The sequence below is a fragment of the Canis aureus genome, chromosome 10 (genome assembly GCF_053574225.1).
Source record: "Canis aureus isolate CA01 chromosome 10, VMU_Caureus_v.1.0, whole genome shotgun sequence".
In the NCBI taxonomy this organism is placed as follows: Eukaryota; Metazoa; Chordata; class Mammalia; order Carnivora; family Canidae; genus Canis; species Canis aureus.
The window spans coordinates 38,413,704-38,429,809 of NC_135620.1; the positions used below are offsets into that span (position 1 = coordinate 38,413,704).

Here is a 16,106-nt window from a genome sequence, read left to right on the forward strand (position 1 = left end):
CAAATGTATCCAAAGACAGCTTCAATTCCCATTATTTTAAAATTTCTCTCTCACCTCCTTTCTTCCAGGCTCACCTTGATATTCTAGCACACCTGACAAATGAACCAACCATCAGTTCTCCTGTAGCTCTGATGTCCAGAGCCATTTGAAATATCTATGATTTCAAAGTATTTCCATATCTAAATTCTAAATCCTCATAATAAAACCTTAAAATAATGCCTCTATTCAAATTACTTTGAGGGGTGCCTAGCTGGCTCATCCAGTTAAGTGTCTGCCTTCCACTCATGTCATGATCCCAGGGCCCAGGGTATTAAGCCCTGTGTTGGGCTCCTTGCTCAGTGGGGAGCCTGCTTTTCTTTCCTCCCCTCCCTCCTGCTCTGCTCTCTCTCCCTATCTCTCTCTTAAATAAATAAAACCTTAAAAAAAAAAAAAAAAAAACTACCTTGGGGTATGCCTGGGTGGCTCAGTAGTTGAGCGTCTGCCTTCAGCTCAGATCATGATCTTGGGGCCTGGGATTGATTCCACATCGGGCTTCCTGCATGGAGCCTGCTTCTCCCTCTGCCTATGTCTCTGCCTGTCTCTCTGTCTCTCTCATGAATAAATAAATAAAAGCTTTTAAAAAACAAACATTTAAAAGTAAACTTCTTTGAACATTTATTGATAACACATAGCATTTCTTAATTGAGATATTTGACATTGGGAGCCTGTGTAAACACACTGAGAATCTGCCTGCAGATTTAGGAAGTGCAGAGACGGGGAAAAAACTAGTAGCAATCATTTTTTCTCCAAGGAAACTAAGACCATAACATATTTAAGAAAACCTGTCCTGGACCAAACAACCCAAGACCCTAAACTAGGACTCCAGACACCTTGGCTACTGATCTGGCTCACATCAGGCCATATAGCTCTATATCCAATAACCTTTCTATATTTTACTAATAAGAGTTTTTGTTTTTTAAATAGCAACAGCTCTACTAAAATATGTTCAGTAGTTCAATATGCAATAGTTTAAAGAGAAATATGAATGTTACAAACAATACAAACAATCCAAAAATTATTTCTATGTTCCTTAAAAGTTATTGACCTAGGATGGCCAGAGGACCAACAGCATCAGCATCACCTGTGGACTTAATAAAAATGCAAATTCTCAGGCCCTCTCGAAAATTGGCCAAATCAAAAAATTTGGGTCTAGGGCACAGCAGTTTGTGACTACACAAGACCTCCAAGTGATTCAGATACATGCTCAAGTTTAATAACCATAGCTCTGGAATATACAATAGGATTTACTTAGCTTCATACTAAAATTATTTAAAATGGCCAATATGCTCCTTAAGGACATAATCAATTGGCTAGGAGCCAAAAATATACTCAGAAAGAGGAAAAGCAATCCTGAATTAAAAACACTTTTAGGAATATCCCAATTTGGGGCAACAATTAATTGTAAAGATAATATCTTTTGACTGTGCTACACAACGCAAACCACTCCACTGATCTTTTTTTTTTTTTTTTTTTTAAGATTTTTATTTATTTATTTATTCATGAGAGACACAGAGAGGCAGAGACACAGGCAGAGGGAGAAGCAGGCTCCCTATGGGAAGCCTGATGTGGGACTCGACCCCAGGACTCCAGGATCACATCCTGGGCCGAAGGCAGACGCTCAACCGCTGAGCCACCCAGGCGTCCCTGATTCTTTTATTTGGAAGAAAGCAGGCATTCTCTTTTAGAATAATTAATACAATTAAATACTTAAACAATCCCAAATTTAGAATGAGGTGACGAAAAATGAAATGGAAAGAAATTAATGAATTTAATCATAAGGATTAATAGTGAAATGCAAAGACATGTTAACCAATATGAAGGTAACATTCATTGAAATTTTTTTAAAGATTTTATTTATTTATTTATGAGAGACTCAGAGAGAGAAAGAGGCAGAAACATAGGTAGAGGGAGAATCAGATTCCCTATAAGGACCTCAATGTGGGACTCAATCCCGGGCCCCAGGATCACGCCCTGAACCAAAGGTAGATGCTCAACTGCTGAGCCACCCTCATTAATCAGATGTCCCCTCATTAATTGAATATTAAAGATCAGACAGGACCAGTATGGGGCAAAGAGAAAATTAAAGAGTTTTGCAAAGGTAAATGGAGGTGTGGGTATAAAGGAATTATGAAACCAGCACAGGTAAAAAGCAAAATAAGTGAAAGGAGAGAAAGTATTTCATGTTAGTGGTAATATCACACAAGACCTGTGCAAAGTAGGAGGGGAAGTTTAAACCAGATCTGGCATTAAATCTCAGGGAAATTACTTCATGAGTACTGTTCACTGAGAAAGTTAAAAGCATATCAGAAACACTCATTACGGGGCAGCCCGGGTGGCTCAGCGGTTTAGCACTGCCTTCAGCCCAGGGTGTGATCCTAGAGACCCGGGATCGAGTCCCACATCGGGCTCCCTGCATGGAGCCTGCTTCTCCCCTCTGCCTGTGTCTCTGCCTCTCTCTCTGTCTGTCTGTCATGAATAAATAAACAAAATCTTAAAAAAAAAAAAAGAAACACTCATAACTTCAAAATCAAAGCCACCACTGTTTATAATAACTAAAAGTTAAATACAACCTAACACCCATTCAAATAGTAGTAGTGACAGTAATCATGGTACTCTCATACACTGGAATTCCAGGAGGCCATAAAAAATTATATACCTCCACGATACTAACATTGAAAAACACTTACCTGGCAAGTGAAAAAAGAATTAAAACATATAGTATCATCCAAATTCTATCTCAAAAAATATGAACACATATATGAATATACACATAGAATAGTTTGGAAAAATGATAAACCACAATGGACACCAGAGCAAGTGATCAGTTTGCAACTAAATGTTAGCTTTTCTTTATTTTGTAAATCTTGTTTATTAAATGAAAAGTAATTACTTTCATAATGTGGAAATACAAAAATACAGACAAATGTTTTAGGGGAAAAAAGGCAATAAATAATAGGCAGGGATGTGTGCAAGTACTGCTGCTAGGCAGAGGTATTGGAGCAGTTATAAAAATCCAGAGACTACACAAAAACAGAATTCTAAGACAAAGATACAAACTTTGGAAAGAAAAAAAAAACTCTCAATTATAGGCAACTATCATAATATATCAGTTTCTATATTCAGCAAAAAAAAAAAATGGGGGGTGTCAAAACCACTACATTCTAACAATAACCTAAATGAAAAGTAGAAAGGTTAGTTTATTAGGCACATTCTATGTGCCAGATACTTTCACATAATATCTCCCTTAATCTTCTTAACAACTTGCAAAAAGTATTACCTCTATTTTGCAGGTAAGAGGCTTAAAGGAAACAAGCATGTTTCTAGTGTTCAGTGGACCTTAGAGCTCTTGCACTCTTTCTCCTACACTAGGCTCCAAAGGGGCTTAACACATAGGTCTTGAAGTGGTACAAGCTGAAATTTAGAGTGCTCACACAACTTCGGAAAGGACTCCTTCATCCCTCTTAAGTACAAAATAAATATATAATGGAAAGAGAAGAGAGGGAAGAGCAGTAACGGCTGATGTGAGGCAGGCTTGCAGGCTCTGTTAAGGCTTTCTGACTCCTAAGGGGAAATGACTTTAGAAATACTCCTTTAAAAAAAAAAAGCTCCTTTTGTCTGCTGTAGGGCATGACAGTGGTAATGCAATGACCAAACAAAGCTGTGGTTTAAAGAAGTTACCAGAGATAAGGAGAAGAGAGCAAATTTAAGAAGTATTCAAGAGATAGAACTGACAAGATGTTCTGATTGATGCGATGATATTCTTCATTCTGACCCAACAACCATACGAACTTGATTCTAAGCACATATATAGCTTCATCACTAACAAGCTTTGAAGGCATCTCCAATTTGGGATACCACAACTTCACTTCTTTCTTTTTGCCTTTGTAGTACAAATCTACCCACATGCATTTAAATATTAAAAACTCTTTCTTCCATCAACTGTAGATGGACAAAAATGTGATTTATACACACAAGAGTATTATTTGGCAAAAAAAAAAAAAGAGAGGGATGAAGTATTAATACATGGTACAACATGGGTGAATCTTGAAAATATTACATAAGTGAAAGAACACAAGTCACAGAATACCACATATACTATGATTCCATTTGTATGAAATATACAGAATAGGCAAATCCAGAGACAAAGTTGATGAGTGGTGTCCTAGAGCTGCAGAGGGATGGCAGTGCTAGGGATGATAGCTAAAGGGCATAAATTTCTTTTTGAGATGATAAAAAACTGATTGTGGTAATGGTTACATAATTCTGAATACACTAAAAACCACCGAAACCAATAAACAGTCCATAAATAGGTAAATTGATAGTATGTGACTTATAGCTAAATAAACCTGTTATTTTTTAAGTGTTTTGGGGGCATTATTTATTGAGTATGAAGTGCTTAGAGCTAAGGTGGACATAGGATTTCAGCCATGAAACAGCACAAAATTAAAAAAAAAATAAAACCCATGTAAGCCAAGTCATTCTTGTTGTTAGGATCTTCCATAGGGTTATATGAAAACAATCATCTTACATCTTTAAGAAAAAGGGCTTACCCAAGAAATACATTCATTTTTCTTTGATTTTTCACTTCACAGAGGTATTTACGGACTAAGATAATATTCCAAGTCACTGACAGAAAAGTTATTTAATCATACAGTTAAAGAACATTCCCTATAAAAGATTTAATTCCGCTATTTAAAAAAAATTCCCTGAATAGGTCATTTCTCAAGACATGTGGGTACTCTAAAAAAAAATGGATGTAACAATACTAGCTTTACATTTCATGTCCAGCCATATAATATATAGTTCAACTTATACTTTTATTTATATAGATGTAATGGGATTCATTTCCAAATTTATTCCTCAGGCAGGTATCTTGGAAATAGTACTGGTCTAAAATGCCAAATTCAAGACCTCATGTCATCAGGGCTAGACTGATTTTCAGGGGTGGTGGTGCTAAACAAGCAGTTTATAACTATAAAAAAAATTAGGGGCACAGTAGAAAGGACATACCTTTTTTTATTACCCCAAAGAAATAGAGAAGGGTTTAGAAATTTAAATACAAATACATTAATTGCAGCAATATTTAAAATAGCAAAAAGTTGGCAACAACCTATCTTTCCAATAATGAAGGCTCTGTAAATAAATAATGGCTCATGACACAATACTCCATAGCCATTAAAATTCATATTTAGAGGATCCCTGGGTGGCTCAGCGGTTTGGCGCCTGCCTTCGGCCGAGTCGTGCCTCCAGAGTCCGGGAATTGAGTCCTGCGTCGGGCTCTCAGCATGGAGCCCACTTCTCCCTCTGCCTGTGTCTCTGCCTCCCTTTCTTTCTCTCTCTCTCTCTCTCTCTCTCTCTCTCCCCCCTCTCTCTATCATGAATAAATAAATAAAAATCTTTAAAAAAATAAAATTCATAAATAACAAGTACCCTCAAGGTTCTGAAAACAATTATAACTTTATGTTAAGTTCAAAATGCCAATTACAAAATAGCATATTTAGTATCATCTCAATTTTAGAGAACTACAGACACACTGGAAAAACCCAGGAAGGTTAGTTATAAAAATCATAAGTAAGGTTATCTCTAGGTGTTAAAATTATGAGTGATTTTCAATTTTTGTTAGGTACATACAATTCAAATATTCTAAGATAACATGAGTATTTCTGTTATGGAGGGCCAGAAATCAAACAAATCTGTAGTTATTTCTCATCTTCTCATCAAAGTAAATAGAGGAAGAAAAATGTTCTGATCCAAAATGAGAGTTCTGATTGTCTGAATTTTACCTGCCTCAAGTTTTAATATACTAGTCTTCCAACATGCCCGGTTTTCTCTTCACTCTAGGCTTTTACCAGTGTTGTTCCATATGCCAGGAACAAGTTTTAGCCACACTTCCTAGAAGCCTTCACTTCCTGGGGCTAACTCTAAAAAATAAAGACGCAGAGGTGTCACTTACACTAGGAAGTCACTGGCACTCACTGCATGTGCTGATGGAATCCTGGACTTAGCATTCCATAGCATTTATCACAAGGTACTATGGTTGCCTGGTTTCACATTTTTCTCCCCTATCAGACTCTAAGATACTTTGAGGGCAAGAAAGAGATGTTTCTGTTTTTTTCTGCCACTACAACAACTATACCTTGTAGCACATAGTATGAATTTGATAAATAATTTTGAAAAAAAATAAAACAATGTATGTATTAATGGATGAATTAAGAAGTAAACATTCTGTCACAGAAGCTAAGCATATGAATTGTTACAAGTATTTAAGTAAACTAGGGGTGTGTGTTTCATGTAATGAAAACATCAGAGTATAGCTGTTCAGTAATATAAGCAAAAGACAGGTCCTGTGTGCTCGTTAGCAGAGTCTGAAAGTGTAAGACTGAGTCTACTACTAGAAAGTTAAATATATCCAATCAGAGGTATTAAATATGTTAATGTCTTAAATACACCATTTGCAAGTAAACAGAAATACGGTTCAATTAAGGGAAACAATTAAAATAGAATTATACCATATTTCCTCAACTTGCTTCCCAAAGATCAGATTCAGATGTTACTTTTATTCATAAGCTCTGAAAAAGTAAATAAAACATTCTGTACACTGCTCACCATAAATCTTACCATTCAACTTAAATCTAAACATAAACATAACCCTAAAACCTCTTCTCCTACAAATAGACAATCAAAATCTGACTTCTAGGACAGCAATTTTACTATATGAGTACAATACTTATGTTGAAGAGACAAATTATGCAAATCATGACTTATGCTTATATAATATTTAAGCTTACTCTTCTGCATATTACAGGATTCAAGAGTCTACAAACTTATCAAAGTTCAGGTTGCCTATGAAACAATTATACCACTTAGGACACTTTTTTTTTTCTTTTTTTACTTTTAAGTAAGCCCCAACATAGGGCTTGAACTCAATCTTGAGATAAAAAGCAGCATATTCTACTGACTGAGCCAGCCAGGCACCCCAAGACATGTTTAATACTGATTTAGATTTAAGACCTATTTGAGAAGAGCTGATTAAAAGCTTCAAAAAATGTGCACTACTTTGTATTATCTACTTAGCATTTAATCATAATAGTTATATAACAAACTTGAATTAAAAATTCACAAATTAAACCTCCATTTTATTTATACCACTGCTATATTCAATGGTCCTTCAATGTCATCTAGAAATGTTAAAGAAAGTAGTTTAAATAAAAAAAAAATCAAGGCCATGTTAAAACTAGATCATTACTAACAGTGGTTATACAACAACTCAATTAGCTAAAGGTACAGTGGTAATTTTCCAAATATAAATTTTAATATTCATTTAAATTTTTTAGTTTTTTGGGGGGATCCCTGGGTGACTTAGCGGTTTAGCGCCTGCCTTTGGGCCCAGGGCATGATCCTGAAGTCCTGGGATCTAGTTCCGTGTCAGGCTCCCTGCACGGAGCCCGCTTCTCCCCCTCTGCCTGTGTCTCTGCCCTTCTCTCTCTCTCTGTCTCTCATGAATAAATACATAAAATCTTTTAAAAAAATAAAAGTTTTTTTTGATACATAAAAAAATTGTTAAGATTTTTTTCTAAACTTAAAATTTCAAACACAAAGTGATTGTGTTTGTGACACTAGTGACACCTTACCTAGTAGAACAGAATCTGATTTTCTTTTTCCAGTAAGTCTGACACAAATTCAAAATTCAAAAATTCAAAATTTTTGGTTAAAACAAGAAAAAAAGTTGTATTTAGAGAATGGAGGAGGGATGCCTGAGTGGCTCAGTGGTTGAGCGTCTGCCTTTGGCTCAGAGCGTGATCCCTGAGTCCCGGGATGGAGTCCTGCTTCGGGCTCCCTGCATGGGGCCTGCTTCTCCCTCTGTCTGTGCCTGTGTCTCTGTCTCTCTCTCTGTCTCTCATGAATAGATAAATAAAATCTTTTTTTAAAAAATGGAGGAAAGCACCACAGGAAGAAGAAACAAAGATGACTGTCCTTTTTTGATCCAAGAGACTTTGCTGCTGCACTGTTCCAGCACTGGAAATTCAAAGAGCATAGCCTTGGTTCTAGAGTTACTCACAGTGTGGTAGTGGACGCAGGTAATCAGGGTTCAGTGTGCTAAGTGGATTATTCTTAAAGGTGTTTGTAGTAATCTGGTGCTACTTTTTCACTGAGTACTTGGGACACCTACTACCACTGAAAATAAATAAGACAAAGCACTTTCAACAGTTTTTTTAAAAATCTAGTGTGGAGCATTACACAGATATATAAGTAATTGTCCCACAAGGTATAAAGCAGTAGGTGCCTTAAGGAAAACACTGCAAAAGAGGAGGTATATCTTGGAAACAATATGACTAGGACACAGTATAGTGAGAGTAGGAGATGAAAAGATAAGCTTGCCTATGCTTACGGAGAACTTGAATACAGAAGGAAGGACTTATTCTGACAAGAGAGAGTGTGTAATGGATGAAGTTTGAGAGCTGAACAGTGATAAACCCAAATATTTTTAAAAGCCTCCAGTGCCAATGAGTCAATGCCTGGAGGGAGTCTGAGGGTGAATTGGCCAAATTACCGCAGCCAGCTTGTAGCAGGACAGTAAGATTAAAATAGAGTAAAGGAGTGGTATGAATTCACTTTATAAACCACCACCTCCATGACTTCCCAGTAATCATAAGACTTTTTTTTTAAGGAAAGGACAGTTCTAGGAGACAATGCAAACTAAAACAAATGCCTTCAGGATATGGCAGCAAATGGGGTGGGAGAAGAAAAAGGAAGAAAATGATCACTCAGTTATTTGAGCCTGTGAGATCTGAAGAATGATGGGCACTTCTAGAAATTGGTTAAGGTTCCTGTGTACATGCTGACATTACAATGCACTTCACAGAGACACCTTCCAGTATATTTTCCTGAGAAGGACATGTGCTTGTGGTATTAGAGAAAGAACTAGAACCTTAAACTCATCTTTGCCCAACACAACTCTCTACCAAGTAAATCCATGCCCACTGCAATGTAAGACTAGACTGTCTAAGCCTTAAAGTATCTCCCTGGCAAAGTTTTTCTTGGGGCTTTTACTTCCTGATAGACACTGGATGAATAGCTGTTCCCCATTTTCAGAGACCAGAATTAGAATTAAAAAGAAGAACTGGAAGGCCACAGAGATCAGGTGACTAACGTGGTAGAAGCTTTTGCTCTGTATTTCTTCAAGAGAACTACTCAAAAGCAGATGCAGGTTAGGTAAGGTCTAAAGCTTATATACTTTGGAAGACCCTCTTAAAGAAAGCACACAAAAATATACGCAAACTTCACAAAAAGAAATAATCATGTAAACACATTTGCTGGTGCCCCTCCCAGGGGCTTAAAGGGAAACTCTGTGCACATGCCTCTGTTCAGAAGAACAGCCCTAGGGCTCAATGGCCATTTGAGGAAACTAAAGGGAAGGTGGCAATCTCAGGAATCTGGCATTTCTGTGTAATAGATAGAAGCAAACTTTCCTGGACAGCACCAAAAGAGTTAAAATTGCCCAAGAAAATGCAGGCAAAAAGAGATGAGTGGCTTAGACTGGCTGATTACTCTTACAAGGATCTCATTGGACGGGTAAAATACAAAGAAAGTGTGTGCCAGTTTTTACAGAAAACATATGAGAACTTACCTGGGGAAATTTACTTTCTCTTAAGTAAACAAGGAATCTTTTCAGGTATTTTGAGTTGAAATTGAGAAGGACATTTTTTTTTTAAGATTTTATTTATTTATCCATGAGAGATACAGAGACAGAGGCAGAGGGAGAAGCAGGCTCCATGCAGGGAGCCTGATGTGGGACTCAATCCTGGGACCCCAGGATCATGCCCTGGGCCAAAGGCGGCGCTAAACCGCTGAGCCACTGGGGCTGCCCGAGAAGGACATTTTTAATTATAGAGAATGTACAGAAAGAGTAAGCCACTGGAGAATGGTGACCATAATGCATTAACATTCAACTTCATTCCAAGTGGAACAGACGAGATCAGGAGTTAAATTTTTACATACAAAGACCCACCATACAAGGGAGGAATGAAGGAAGGGAGGGAAAAAGAAGGAAACAGAAGAAAAACATCAGCCTCTATTTGAATAAGCTTACATGAGGGGCTTTTTGTAAAAAAAAAAAAAAAAGAGAGAGAGAGAGAGAGAGATTAACAAATGTTAAAATTAATTTATTCCCCCAAACGTGGCTCCTCAAAATAAAATTAAAACAAATATGAAATGTAAACTGTTAAGGCAATGGCTCCTTTTTCTGTTCTGGATGCCCTGTTCCATGTGAATAAGTGCTTGGGGCAAGCAAATTCATTGGCACTGTCTTTACAGCTCTAAATTTCAACTGCAGATGGGTGATGCCCTGCACCAAACATGGAGGGGTAAGCTCTGGTAGGTGCTGGTGAAGAAGGAAGAGCAAAATCACAAAGGACAGCACCCCTAAAGGAAAGTCTTTGATCTACCATGCAATAATCTCAATCCCTTAAAAGTCCCTACCCCTAACCCCACACTCCACTCTCACCCAGCTGGTTAGACAGCTTCTCCCCTTCCCAACTGCCACTGGAAAGAGACTGGAAAGAGCAAAGATCGCACAATGATCAAACAGGATAGGCTGGAGAACAGTAATGGTGATTCCAGGTTCCCTTGAGAATAATAAAGTAACAGAGGGGAAGGGAAGAGAGCCAATTAGTACATTCCCAGGCAAGAGAGAGCGGAGGCCAAAGAAAAGGATAGAATTAAAGACCAATTGTGCCAGTCTGCCTACTTCAATGTTATTCTTCACAGATACAAAACTGACAAGCAACCAAGACAAAGGTATAAAATTTCCAAGAGTGGCAAGGCCCTGTAACCAGCCCTGCCTCTACATTTCTCTGTGATCCTGAGTGAGTCATCAGAGCCTCTCTAGACTTCATTGCTCTTAGCTATAAAATGAAGACTGAGGGGAAAAAAAATTCCTGTGAATCCTTCCCATGGTAGCATTCTAGAACTCTAAGGACAGCATGAGGTACATAGAAGAGTACGGAGTCTGGAACCACATGGCTTGGGTTTGCATTCCAGCTCTAACAGAACTAGCTGTCTGACTCTGGGAAGGTTACTTGACCTCTCTAGACTTCGGTTTCCCCACCTGTAAGAGATGAAAAAAAAAATATTCTCTATCTTATGGAGCTGTCCTGACTATGAAATGCTGTGTTAGCTGTAATTACGGCCATGAGCCAATTTTGTACCCAATACCTTTCAAGTACATGCCCGCCTTTGTGTGGTAAATCACCTTTCTGGAAAGTTCTTCATCAATGGGGCAAATACCTGCCCAGCACTTTCCAAGGTGCTTCCCTTCCTAGGCCAGAGGTAGACATTAATGAAGCATAGAATTCTACCATTAGCTTGGAGGCAGCGTGAGGATCTTCACTGAATCAGAGCTTGCACAGAAAATGAGGCAGCCACACCTTAAATATAGATAATACTGTTCTTTCATTACTATTTTCATTTCATATGGTTCAAATTGGTTCAAATGTAGGACCGTATAAAAACATAGTTCAAGAGAACTCTTTTTGGTAGAAAAAAGAAAAGAGAATCCCCAACCCATGGCTGGCTCATGACCACTGAACTCTTGATTTCTAGCTCCAAGGACCACAGATTCTCCAGAAACATTTATACTGTCATCTATGGAAAACAATGGGTAAATGCAGATGAATGGACTTATTTGATACTATAAGTATCAAGAGATCAGGTGACTAACCCCACCTTTGCAACTCTCCTTCATTTGCACCTGGCTAACTTGGAGTAACTTCCTCTCTTCTTGGTCCTCTCAAATCTATCCTTCAATCAAATCTCAGAAAAATTTCTTACAACCCAAAGGCTTTTATATGCAACAGCATGGATGAATCTCTATTACACTAAGAGAAAAATCAGACTTAAAAGTTTATGTACCATATAATTCCATTGATATGACATTCTACAAAAAGCATAAGCCTATAGGTGCAGAAAACAGATCAGTGGTTCCAGGGCTGGAGGTGAGAGAAAGGGTTAGTCACTCAGGAGCACTGAGAATTTTAAGGGGTGATATAATGTTCTTCATCTTGACTCTGCTGGTGGTTACAGGCCTTGTATCAAACATACCAAACTATACACTAAAATAGGTCCATTTTCTTCTATATAAATTCTACCTTAACATAAAAAAAATTGGGAAACTCCATGGACCACCCCCCACCCCCGCCTACAGGTTCCATGGCACTGTTGTTCTGTCCCATCTTGCCCTCCACATTCCAGCAAAAATCAACTTTTTAAAATGTCCTGCACTCTCCATGCATAAGCTTCTCACCACGGGCTCATTCTTCAACACAGCTTTTCCCAACTAACTCCTAAGTCCTCCACACTGTCTCCCTCAAATACCACACTACCCCTCAAATTCCCAAGCTAATAAGTTGGATGCCCTTTCTCTAGGCTCTCATAATGCCTAATACTGCCCTATCCCTGCATTCAAAGTAATGTATTATATATTTTATAGCATATGTTGTGACACAATTGTCTTGTCTTTCAGCAATCAACTATCAACTGATAAAAAGAACTACTTTTTATTCACCTGTGTTTATGCAGCCTGGCACATGGCAGACCCTCCAAAATCTGTATTGTAATAAATGTGTCATAAGGCATCACTGTATCCCCACCACTTATAAAAGTGCATCCTTGGCTCAATACAGTCAGCTCTTGCTGCACAGCCATAGAAATGACCATGCAACCTGAAACCAAGCAAAGCAATCTTAATAATCAATAGGAAAATTATGATTTTTCTATGTCTTCTAACATTGTCAAGGCATTAAAAACTATCAGTTACATATGTACAAGAAAATGGGAAAAATTATTTATTATACTGTAATTTTAAATATTTGAAATTTTGAGACTTAAAGTATTTTCTCTTATTAAAAAAATTGAGTTGTGCACACTGCCATCTTCTCACAGTAAATTTAAAATACCAAATGAGTTTTTTTGTTATGCCTTGGTGAACTGCTCTATTCCTATGTTTGGATGAGCTTCCAACATTTTATCCTTTGTGTTTTACTGTCTTGCAGTATCCCTCTAAGGAGTTCCTTTAACATAAAGGTTTTTGCCAGCATCCTTTCCTCTGTTAGGTCTTCATCCTTTTAGTCACAACCACCTTCCTTTTTTTTTTTTTTAAGATTTATTTATTTATGAGAGAGAGAGAAGCAGAGACACAGGCAGAGGGAGAAGCAGGCTCCATGCCGGGAGCCCAATGTGGGACTCGATCCCGGGACTCCAGGATCGCGCCCTGGGCCAAAGGCAGGCGCTAAACCGCTGAGCCACCCAGGGATCCCCCACAACCATCTTCCTAATCTGTGATAAATTACCCTGCACTCAGCTGCTGTGGCTGCATGTAAGGAATGGCAGTGTTGACATTGCCATGGTCAGCTATTTTTTCCAGAACTCTCTTTAGAAGTTGTTCAAAAAAAAAAAAAAAAAGTTGTTCAAATTTCATTTCCAGCATTATCACTTTTTATTTCTTTGTGGCAGCTTTGATCTTTGTTGGCCAATCCCCCCTTTGCATTATCCATTTTTATGAAACATTATAATGAGACAAGAAAGCAACATGGCTACACGCTTTGCTGTCTGTTCAGGACCAAATAACAGTGTGCTAGTTGGATTTTATAAAATTACAGTTAACATGGTAAGTGAAATTTAAACTGTGTTTTTGGGAAACTGGTGTTATTTAATTAGCTGTAATAACTGAATACTGTGCATACAGGAACCATGCAAACTAAGAATTATTTATATTTAATAAAAAATAATTTTAGAATTAATGAACTGGCCCACTACTGGACCAGATTTAAGGAATAGGAATTTATGCCCTTCCGTTCTACACCTTCTAGTTTACAGTATCACAAAATCAAGGAAACTTCCTAACTCAATTCGCAGTCAAGTATAGCAAATTACAGGAAAGAGTCAGATTATAATCCAAACTCTGTTACCAGTAACAAAGTTATAAAAGGACACTGCACCTCCATGACTTCCCTATAAAATACAGTTTAATAACAGTTCCTTCGGCACAGGGTGGTTGTAAAGACTCTAAAGAAGAAAAAGATTTTAAAATGTACTGTGAAAAATTCAACTAGATACTATCGCATCAAGTGTACACTTAGTATGCACCAAGCACTATTATAAAAGCTTTTCATTAAATTTTCTCATACAATTCTCATAATAACCTACAAGATAAGTAGCATTATAGTCTCTATTTTATAGAAGAATACTGAAGCACTCACTGAGAAGTCAGGTAACTTGTTCAAAGGGCATGCAAATAGTAAGCAGTTAAGCCTGTATTTGAACTCAAGAAGTATAACTCTATAGTTCAAGTTCTTCAGAACTTCTTCAGTAACGTGTTTGCTTTCTTAGACCACAGAAGGACATGGTCACTGAGAAGGGTAAAACACTGACTCCTAGAAATTGAACAAATCTAGTTCACTATGACTCAACATAGGAAACAGTTCTATTGGGACATTTTCAGGTTTCTGGCAAAAGGACAAAGATGCACAATGTCCAGAGAGCCAAGGAGCTAACCAGAACTATTAAAGGAGCCAAAAAAGTAGGCGAGGGAATTCAAATATCTTCAATTATTTTATGCTAGGGAGAAGAAGCATAAAGACCAGAAAAGAACTAAGAAACAAAATTCATTTTGCAAGAATAGTGAAGGAATTATATTTATCATGAGTGTATTAAAAAGCAAGAGTGCCATAAAAACAAGATATGTAGAACCAACAAACTTCATTGACATTCTCAGTAACACTGACTCTGAAAGTTAATAACACTGTTTGCTAAGGTCTGATTTTACAAGGAATTCCATATGGAAACAGAAACATGAGAACCTAATAAGGATGTATACAAAAGCAAAGGATAAGTTAACTAAAATAAGTAGATTCCTCTCAAAATATAATACATTCAGAAGGACACATTTAGAACATTTGTATCTCATTAAGGGTATTAAGTGAGAAAGATTCTCAGTACCAAGCAGTCCTAATTATAATTCATCTTAGGAAATAAAATGTGTTCTCTTTACAAAACAGTAAAACATAGTGCAAGAGGAAGCTTAAACATAACAGGACTGTTGACAAAGCGAGACACAAAATAAACCCTATAGCCCAAAGGAATACCAACTAAAAACTGAATAACCACTCTACTGTATCTTTACACAATACCCAACACCTCTTTTTTTCTCTTATTGTCAATCTTAATAATCCAAAGCAGAAAAAAAGTTGCTAAGCAAAAGAGTACCCAATTTACAAAGAATAGAAACAAAATAAATTAATACAAAACAAAGGCAAACATGTTTGTCCCATCACACCTTCACCATGGTTCCGTCAGTGGTGAAATGAGATGTTCAACAAAAAGACTTCACTGGCAGAGGTGCACGGCTTTGGGAAGGGGCAGTTTAGCTTTCAATCCCACCAATAAGGAGTATTTGGTCTTTTATGTCCTGAAGTAGAAAATGCTTTCAATGATATGTAGTGGGTTGTGTGACTTATGGATTTTAAGGAACTACTTCACAAATCTGAAGGGACAATAATAAAAAGAGCATGATTAAACACAGAAGCATTTTATTAGACAGAAATTAGGTTGGCTCCAAGTAACAGAAAATCCAGTTGATAAGACCTTAAGTAATTAGTTCTATCACAAAATAAGTATGTAGTCAGGGTGTCAATGACACCAGCTCTGCCTCTGCTACATCAGGATCCATCCTCAGGTTTGTTCACTGCCTCAGTAAGCATTACAGCCAAATTCCAAGCCATCATTTGTTTTTCATTCTAGATGAGAGACTTGCACTACCCTCTCCCAAAAGACTTGCTCTTACAGATTACTGTCATAACTTAGTTACATGCCCACTCTTAGACCAATCAGTGCCAAGGGAAATAAAATCATCATGACTTGACTTTTCTTATATTAATCATGAATTATCTCCTATTATTGCTAAATTCAATGGCTTTCCTGTTCCCATTCCCCACCCCCAGACACTTGCAAAGAGAGAGGTGGGATGGTTCCTAATGAAGATATTAGTGTTGACCTCAATCGTTTTTAAAGAT

The 16,106-nt window shown here is 37.4% G+C and overlaps 1 protein-coding gene and 1 long non-coding RNA gene across 20 annotated transcripts in view; one reads left to right on the forward strand and one right to left on the reverse strand.

Moving 5' to 3' along the window:
* BNC2 (basonuclin zinc finger protein 2) overlaps positions 1 to 16,106 on the reverse strand; it is a 436,884-nt gene that overhangs the window by 336,085 nt on the left and 84,693 nt on the right. Inside the window, exon 1 of one of the 19 annotated variants that reach the window (XM_077912050.1) lies at positions 5,993 to 6,038. The exons of 17 other annotated variants lie outside the window; for them this stretch is intronic. The gene's annotated coding sequence lies outside the window, so the exon portion shown is untranslated. One more of the 19 variants, XM_077912051.1, reaches the window with a different exon arrangement.
* LOC144321659 (uncharacterized) lies at positions 11,053 to 12,909 on the forward strand. The gene is made up of 3 exons (XR_013387252.1): positions 11,053 to 11,148; positions 11,641 to 11,749; positions 12,560 to 12,909. It is a non-coding gene; the product is annotated as an uncharacterized LOC144321659 (long non-coding RNA).